The sequence below is a fragment of the Oryctolagus cuniculus genome, chromosome 19 (genome assembly GCF_051225735.1).
Source record: "Oryctolagus cuniculus isolate XC-2025 breed Fujian yellow rabbit chromosome 19, ASM5122573v1, whole genome shotgun sequence".
Lineage (NCBI taxonomy): Eukaryota > Metazoa > Chordata > Mammalia > Lagomorpha > Leporidae > Oryctolagus > Oryctolagus cuniculus.
In genome coordinates, this window is record NC_142885.1 from 63,108,939 (window position 1) to 63,117,878 (window position 8,940).

General features: G+C 49.3%; 1 long non-coding RNA gene across 1 annotated transcript; it reads left to right on the top strand.

The window, feature by feature from the left end:
• Nucleotides 1–1,025: 1,025 nt before the first annotated feature.
• On the top strand, nt 1,026–2,265 carry LOC138847154 (uncharacterized). The gene is made up of 2 exons (XR_011384804.2): nt 1,026–1,283; nt 1,704–2,265. It is a non-coding gene; the product is annotated as an uncharacterized LOC138847154 (long non-coding RNA).
• Nucleotides 2,266–8,940: the final 6,675 nt, after the last annotated feature.

Below are 8,940 nucleotides of genomic sequence, written 5' to 3' on the forward strand. Positions count from 1 at the left end.
AGTGGAAGATGGCCCAACTGCCTGGGGCTCTGCCACCCGCGTGGGAGACCCAGAGAGACTTCCAGGTTCCTGGCTTCAGCCTGGCCCAGGCCCAGCTGTTGCTGCCATTTGCGGAGTGAACCAGCAGACAGAAGATCTCTTTCCGTCTCTCCCTCCTCTCTCTGTAACTCTGCCTTTCAAATAAACAAATAAATTAAAAAAAAACTAAATAAAAATTATAAAAGTGAAGAATATAATACTTGAAATTTAAAAATTCACTGGATGGGATTAACAGACGTCTAAGAGGAAGGCCAAGGAAATTACTCAATTTGAAGAACAGAGAGAAAAAGTTTTTTTTTTTTTTTTTTTTTTTTTTTTTTTTTGACAGGCAGAGTGGACAGTGAGAGAGAGAGACAGAGAGAAAGGTCTTCCTTTTTTGCCGTTGGTTCACCCTCCAATGGTCGCCACGGCCGGCGCACCACGCAGATCCGATGGCAGGACCCAGGTACTTATCCTGGTCTCCCGTGGGGTGCAGGGCCCGAGTACTTGGGCCATCCTCCACTGCACTCCCTGGCCACAGCAGAGAGCTGGCCTGGAAGAGGGGCAACCGGGACAGAATCCGGCGCCCCAACCGGGACTAGAACCCGGTGTGCCGGCGCCGCGAGGCAGAGGATTAGCCTAGTGAGCCGCGGCGCGGGCGAGAAAAAGATTTTTAAAATGAGACTCAAGGATCTGTGGGACAATATAAAAATACTCAACTTAGACACATACGGAGTCAGAGATGGAGAGAAAGAAGGGGATAGCAAAAAAGACTGGAAGAAATAATGGGCAAAAACTCCCCAATTTTTTTTTTGACAAAATACAGATTTGAGAAGCTCAGCAAACGTAGGCAGTATAAACATAAGAAAACCACTTGTAGGCACAAAACAGCAATCTGTTGAAAACCAAAGGGGGAACTTGTGAAAACAGAAAGATCAAAACACTGTCCTACAGAACATCTAAATCATCACTCACTTCCCATTAGAAACTATGGCGGGGGGGGGGGCGGCACTGTGGCATAGCCGGTGAAGCCACCATCTGCAGTGCCGGCATCCCACATGGGCGCTGATTCGAGTCCCGGCTGCTCCACTTCCGATCCAGCTCTCTGCTATGGCCTGGGAGAGCAGCAGAAGACGGCCCAAGGCCTTGGGCCCCTGCACCCACGTGGGAGACCCAGAGGAAGCTCCTGGCTCCTGGTTTTGGATCAGCCCAGCTCTGGCTATTGTGACAATTTGGGAAGACCTGGAGGAACCAGTTGATACAAGGTATCTCTCTCTGCCCCTCAAGTAAATAAATTTTTTAAAAAATTCATGAACTAGGGCTATATATATTAACATACAGACCTCAAAATCTTAGTGAGTGGAAATGCAAATGCAACTGCAGTCTGCAAAGTATTATCTAGGGATGGACGCACAGTAGGTACAGACGTGGTCAGAATGATCAGATGTCAAGTCAGGAGAGTGGGTATTCCCAGAGCAGTGAGACAGATGAGGGAAAACAGTATCAGCAAAGGGTTCTCAGGGGACCAGACAGAACGCCAAAGTTTTATTTGGTGAACTGGAACTGCAAGCCACTCATACTGTTATTCTCTATAACTTCCTGTCTGTCTAAAACAGTCAATCACGTGGGTCATACAGAATTGCTGATATTTGGTTTTAGATTTATTAAAATGGGTCGTTTCCTAGGATGTGACCCTAATAAGATGATGATGAACATCGCCTTCACCTCCACCAGTCCGGACCTCCCTCTTGCTAATCACTGCTCCTACCACAGCGCTGCTGCTAACCCTGGCGCTACCAGCATCTACTGCAATTTAGCAGCCCCCCAGACAGCCTGCAAGATGGCTACTCTTACTATCGCCATGACGTCCAAAGCATGAAGGAGCTTCACAACAGTTATCAGCTGGGTCGGCACTGTGGTGTATTGGGTAAAGCTGCCGCCTGCAGCGCCAGCATCCCATATGGACGCCGGTTCAAGTCCCAGCTGCTCCACTTCATATCCAGCTCTCTGCTATGGCCCGGGGAAGCAGTAGAAGATGGCCCACGTCCTTGGGCCCCTGCACCCACATGGGAGACCCAGAGGAAGCTCCTGGCTCCTGGCTTCAGATCAGCGAGGCTCTGGCCATTGCTGCCAACTGGGGAGTGAACAAGCAGATGGAAGACCTCTCTCTCTCTCTCTCTGCCTCTTCTTCTCTCACTGTTTAGCTCTGACTTTCAAGTAAAATAAATAAATCTTTAAAAAAAAAAACATATCAGCACACTATGTGGTTTTTTTTTGTTTTTTTTTTTTTTTTTTGACAGGCAGAGTGGACAGTGAGAGAGAGAGACTGAGAGAAAGGTCTCCCTTTGCCGTTGGTTCACCCTCCAATGGCCGCCGTGGCTGGCGCGCTGCGGCCGGCGCACCGCGCTGATCCGATGGCAGGAGCCAGGTACTTACCCTGGTCTCCCATGGGGTGCAGGGCCCAAGGACTTGGGCCATCCTCCACTGCACTTCCTGGCGGCAACCGGGACAGAATCCGGTGCCCCAACCGGAACTAGAACCTGGTGTGCCGGTGCCGCAAGGCAGAGGATTAGCCTAGTGAGCCGCGGCACCGGCTTCCTTCTAACACTTAATCTGGGGGTGTCGGGACCACTTGTTGACATGGAACTTGGCCCAGTGTGGAAGTATCATTTGTTTCTCCCAATGGTCCAAGTTTAGAGAGGCAGAGAAGTCCAATCAGTCCTCTATGTACAAAAGGATTTGGGAGTTAAGGGAACCTGAGGCTCAGAGATATCCAGTGTCCTGCTACCGGTCACACAGCCAGCAACTGCCAGGAATTGGGCAGAATACAGGCTGTCAAAGCCTGCAGGATCACCAGCTTAGCCCCTGCCTTAATCGCAGAGCTGGGAGTGACCCAGGCTGTGGCAGCCACGGAGCTATGCCGCTCGGCTCTCAGACAGGACCCTGTCACAGGGCAGCAGTCAGTCGACGGCCTGTGTGCTTCGCGTTCTTCCTCAGCCTGTAAGGTGCCACCAGCTGCCAGCCTGGCAGTCCCTGGCCAATGACTGATCATGGCCGTGACACAGGCTCTCCATGACTGGCATCTGTTGGCAATCTATATACCAGGATGGTCTTGCCCCTCTCTCTTTTCTAAAGATGTACTATTGTTTTAAAAAAAGAAAGAGAGAGGGAGGGAGGGAGGGAGAGAAAGAGTGATCTTCCACCCACTGGTTCACTTCCCAAATGGCTGCAATGGCCAGGGTTGTGCCAGGCTGAAGCCAGGAGTCAAGAGCTTCTTCTAGGTCTCCCACACAGTGCAGGGGCCCAAGCATTTGGGTCACCTTCCACTGCCCTCCTAGGTGCATTTAGCAGGGAGCTGAATCAGAAGTGGGGCAGCTGGAACCCAAACAAGTGCCATATGGGATGCCAGTGTCACAGACAGTGGCCTCACCCGCTGTGCCACACCACTGGCCCCTTGTCCCTCTCTTTGCAAAAGCGTCATACCTGCTTGCCTTTTTAGGTTTCTGCTCTCTTTCCTTTATCGTTCAGAGGTGTGGTGTCCCAAAGAACTCTTGTACACTAATTCTAGGTGTCTCAGATGACACAAACGTGTGGGTTTATGTGATCAAAGAACATGAAGTTGTTTTCCTCCTTGTCCTTACGGCTGAACTCCAGACACTCTTTAACCCTATGGGTTGAGTGTATACCTATGCCACTGAATCCTACAGCAATCAGAGAACTGCTGGGATACTGTGCTGACACATGTCTGGACCACGCAAATCAAGGGAGTGGCTCGTTTGCACAAGCCGAACGTCTCTGTACCTTAATGGTGTTAATCATGTTTGCAGAAAACATGAACACATGCTTGGCACACAGTCAGCATCCAGAAAATTCACTCACTTACTGAGTGCCTAACCCAAGGGGACAATGGAAAAAGAACAGTGAACAAAACAAGAAGAAAACGCCTGCCCTCGGGGAACTTATAGTCTTCTTCATTAAAGCTAAATGTGAAATCTCTTGAAGATCTCTCAACAGAAGGAAAAGCCAAATAAGATAAGGCGCTCCTTTGAGAGGCAAAAATATGAGACCAGAATTGTAAGTATCCCTTCAAGAGGGAAATCAGCTTTAAAGAAATACCAGGAAATGGTGCTCGGAGTTCTTGACACGCGGTGCTGGGCAGCTGCGCTCTGGAATGTTAATGAGGCACAGACTGAGTAGTCCGAGCAAGCGGCTGGCTGGGTTTGGTTAACGAATGTCAGAGTTTCCAGGTCAGAGTTCATTTTGTTCTTCCTTAGGAAGCCCCATTATTTCAAGATCTAAAGAGTCAGATGTTCGCTTTGATGTACACAAATCTCTCTCTTACCTCCTTCCCATTTTCTCTAGACGGGGTTTTCACAAGGTTCATGGAAAAGGCATGATGCGCAGAAGCTATGCAAGGAGTTCAAAATCTTTTTGCACCAAAATGAGCTTATGTTTGAATTCCATTTCCATGAGTTTTTGGAAATACCTTCATATGGTTTACGTCTGAAACCCCAAACCCCAATTTGTATTTGATAGACTCATTATACACGTCTTTGAAAGTCTCTCATATCTTAATTCTTCAGAATTAGTGAACTCAAAAATTTTCTAATCTACCATTTAATTGCTCTACTAAGTTTTCACTTTCAGCTTTACTTCTCAAACTGATAAGTTTATTTTGTTTGTTATGATATATGCTCAGTTTTTTATACTTTCTTATTCCTTGATTTTTTCAAGCTTCTCTTTTAATCTTTAAACATATTCAGTGAACTTCCAGTAAATGTTCAACTTGCTTACTCTCTCTTAAAAAAAAAAAAAAGCAGAGTGAACACTGTGGCACAGGGGGCCACCCACATCCCATATCGGAGGGCTGGTTCAAGTCCTGGCTCCTCCGCTTCCAGTCTAGCTTCCTGCCACTGCGTCTGGGAGGCAGCAGATGATGGCTCAAGTACCTGGCCCCCTGCCATCCACATGAGAGACATGGATGGAATTTTTGGATACTGGCTTCATCTTGGCCCAGCTCTGGTAATTACAGGCATTCGAAGAGTGAACCAGCAGTTAGAAGATCTCTCTCCTTCTTTCTACCTCTTTGCCTCCCTCTCTAGCTTTCAAGTAGATGAAAACAAGTAAATATTTTTAAAAGTCATAATTTAAGGGCCAGTGTTGTGGCACAGCAGACTAAGCTGTCACCTGCAATACTAACATTCCGTATGAGGCCAAGTGGTCCCTGATGTTCCACTTCCAATCCAGTTCCCTGCCAATGTCCCTGGGAAAGCACAGAAAGCAGAAGGTGGCCTGAGTTCTTGGGCTCCTGTTTCCCACACAGGAGACTCAAATGGAGTTCCAGGCTCCTGGCTCTGGCCTGGCCCATCCCTGGCGACTGCAGCCATTTGGTGAATGAAATACAGGATAGAAGATTCCTCTCCGTCTCTCCCTTTCTCTGTAACTGTGACTTTTAAGTAAATAAAAGATAAACCTTTGTTTAAAGCCCTAATTTAGAGAGTTTTCTCATTTCCATGGTGTAAATATTCCCACCATGGCCAACTTCAAGCCAGTGAGGTATTGCTGAACGTGGAGTTGGGAAGAGACACTCACAGGCCTTCCCCCACTGGGCTGTGAATCCTTAATGGCTGGGAATGGGTCTCACTAACCTTTCTGCTCCCAATGCCCATCATGGAGCTTGACACTAGATTTGAGCCCCTGGCGAAAACTCAATGCGTGAACGAATGAAGACATTGGGACTCAAACTTGTTCCTGGCATAGCTAAGCCCTGGCTCAATGGAGCCAATGGCGTCTCCTCTAAAGGTGGCAACAGTGCAAGCTTCCATGGGAACCACCGTTACGGCAGGTTTAGGGAAGCCCAATCAAAGGATCTCCTTGTTGGGAGACAATTTTTCTTTCTCTAAGCAGAGGAAGGCAGATGGTGCTGGCCCACAGGCCTCTCCCGGCCTCTAATCAGGGAAGGGTGACATGGGATGTTGATCCTACACTGTCCTGGCCTCATTTCTTCTCTGAAACTGAGAAATCAATCCTACTAGCCACACTAAGTCCCTCTTCCTGGAAGCAATCTAGGGAAATTTTTTTTTCATTTATTTATTTATTTATTTTGACAGGCAGAGTGGACAGTGAGACAGAGAGAAAGGTCTTCCTTTGCCGTTGGTTCACCCTCCAATGGCCGCAGCGGCCAGCGCGCTGCGGCCGGCACACCGCGCTGATCCGATGGCAGGAGCCAGGTACTTATCCTGGTCTCCCACGGGGTGCAGGGCCCAAGCACTTGGGCCATCCTCCACTGCACTCCCGGGCCACAGCAGAGAGCTGGCCTGGAAGAGGGGCAACCGGGACAGAATCCAGCACCCCGACCGGGACTAGAACCCGGTGTGCTGGCGCCGCAAGGCGGAGGATTAGCCTAGTGAGCCGCGGCGCCGGCCGGGAAATTCTTATTTTTTTTCCCAAATTGCATTTATTTATTTGAAAGGCACAGTGACAGACAAGGAGAGAGGGAGGAAAGGAAGCGGGTGGGAGACTGGATCTTCCATCCACTGGTTCACTCTCCAAATGCCTGCAACAGAAGCGTTGGGCCAGGCTTAAGCCAGGAGGATGGAATTCAGTGCCCATCTCTCACGTGGGTAGCAGGGGCCCCCGTGCTAGAGCCACGGCTTGCTGCTTCCCAGGATGCACAGCAGCAGGAAGCTGAGTCAGAAGCAGAGGCAGGATGTGATCCGGGGCCTCCAACGCGGGCTGCAGGCCTCGCAGGCAGAGAAATAACTGCAGCAGCAGACAGCCACCCAGGGAAACCTTTACATCACACTAGACATGCTGTTACACAACTTGACTTTCCAGTTTTTCACTTAATGTATTTTGAACATTTTTCTTTCTAAGTGCATGCAAATCTCTTTCATTCTTTTTAATGGCTCTACAATATTGCACAGAATGCACACGTCGCTGTTTATCTAAGGAAGCTCTCTGGGACTGGCGTTGTGGCAGAACAGATGGGGCTGCCTCCTGTGACACCAGCATCCCGTGCAGGCGCTGGTTCGAGTCCTGGCTGTTCCACTTCCAATCCAGCTCCCTGCTGATGGCCTGGGAGGGGCAGCAGGAAATGGCCCAAGTGCTCGGGCCCCTGCCACCCATGTGGGAGACCTGGATGAGGATCCTGGCTTCTGGCTTTGGCTTGGCTCAGCCCAGGGCTGTTGTGGTCACTTGAGTGAACCAGCAGATGGAAGACCTCTCTCTGTCTGTCTCACCCTTTCTCTGTGACTCTGACTTTGAAATAGATAAACACATTTTTAACAAAATAAAGAAAGAAGTCACTCTAATGATGTGCACTGATGTTACACACAATACTGGAATGGTCATGCACATGTGATTCCCTAGACATTGATGGCTATTGCCAGTTTGCCTGCCCAAAAGGCTGCACCTATTTTTACTCTTCCAATGACAATGTGGGACCAAGAAGTCAAGTCTTGTAACAAAAAAGGAAATTATATAACCAGTGATGATGATATTTACCATACAAGGGAACGGCAAGTCCTCCCTTTGCAAGGGGATTTCTTGACTGTTCTCGTTTTACTTTCAGTCTCCTAACAACTTCGTGGGGACAACAGACCTTGTGACTGATGTGGCTTTGATAATTACTATTTATTTTACAAATATTTGCTACCAAACTCACATGGGCTACCACCTGGGAGCAGGGCAGGGGGCCAAAGATGGCTGGCAGAAGGCAGAACACTGGTATGCTCTGGGCTTGGCTCTCTTTAGAGCCAAACTCCTTGTAAATGTTATCTGTCCCCCTCCGTCTCTGATCCCTCTCCTTCCATTCTCTCTTAAGTCTCTGCCAACCAGGCTTTCACCCGCACCTCCCACCCAGGATGCTCTTGTCAAAGCCACCACTGACGCCATGCTGATAAGTTTACGACCGCATGACCCTGAGCCATCACCAGCGCTGGACAGGCTCTGTCACTCTCACTGGGACTGGGGTTGTGGCGGAACAGATGGGGCTGCCTCCCCCCTGGAGTCCCGGCTCCTCCTGCGTTTCCTCCTCCTCTCAAGTTAAGAGCATCTCACAGCTCCATCCTCACCCTTCCAATACCACAGACATGCCCTTGACACTCACATTTGCATCTCCTTCCCAGAACTCAGCCATGAACTCAACAACTCTAACTGACTGCCTTCGTTTCGTGTGGCTGTCACAAAGTTCCCAAGGAGGGGTAATTCACAAAGAAAATAGGTTTATTCAGCTCAGTTTTGGAGGCTGAAAGTGCACGCCTGGGCGGCCACATATGACAAGGGCCTCATGCTGTGTCATCAATGTGGCAAGTGACATCACACCGTGGGAGTGCATGTGACAGCAGGGACTGCGCAGGCAGAGAGATCAAACACTCAGGGTGGCCTTGCTGTATGACAACCCATTCTCAAGGTGACTAACCAGTCCCAGGAGACCTAACCTATTCCCTCAAGACGAGCACTGATCGCTTCCATGGGGTAGTGCCCTGTGGCCCAACTGCCTCCTGCAAGACCACACTCTTGATGGCTCCTCAACCTCTCAACACTCTTACACTGGGGACTAAACATCCCGGACAAACCATATCCAAACCAACCCAACTTCACATCAGCTTCCTCCAGGAAGGCCTCTCAGATTAACCTGTCCCTGGCTCACCGGTTCTGCATTCTCATCCCCAGCCCATGACATCGCTAACACTGAAGCTTTGCTGGAATCTTGACATCTTAGAAGAGTTTTCACAGGGAAACGTGAAATTTATTTAGGGATCTCAGAAAGCCTCCCATGAGCTGTATGACACTGGGTCAGTTAGCTGACTTCCCTGAACCTCAGCTGTGCAATGCAAGTAGCTATGAATGCCCACCTCTTCGGGTCGCCCTGGGGCTTAAGTCGAGACACAGTATACGAACACCTGACAGCAACCGTGA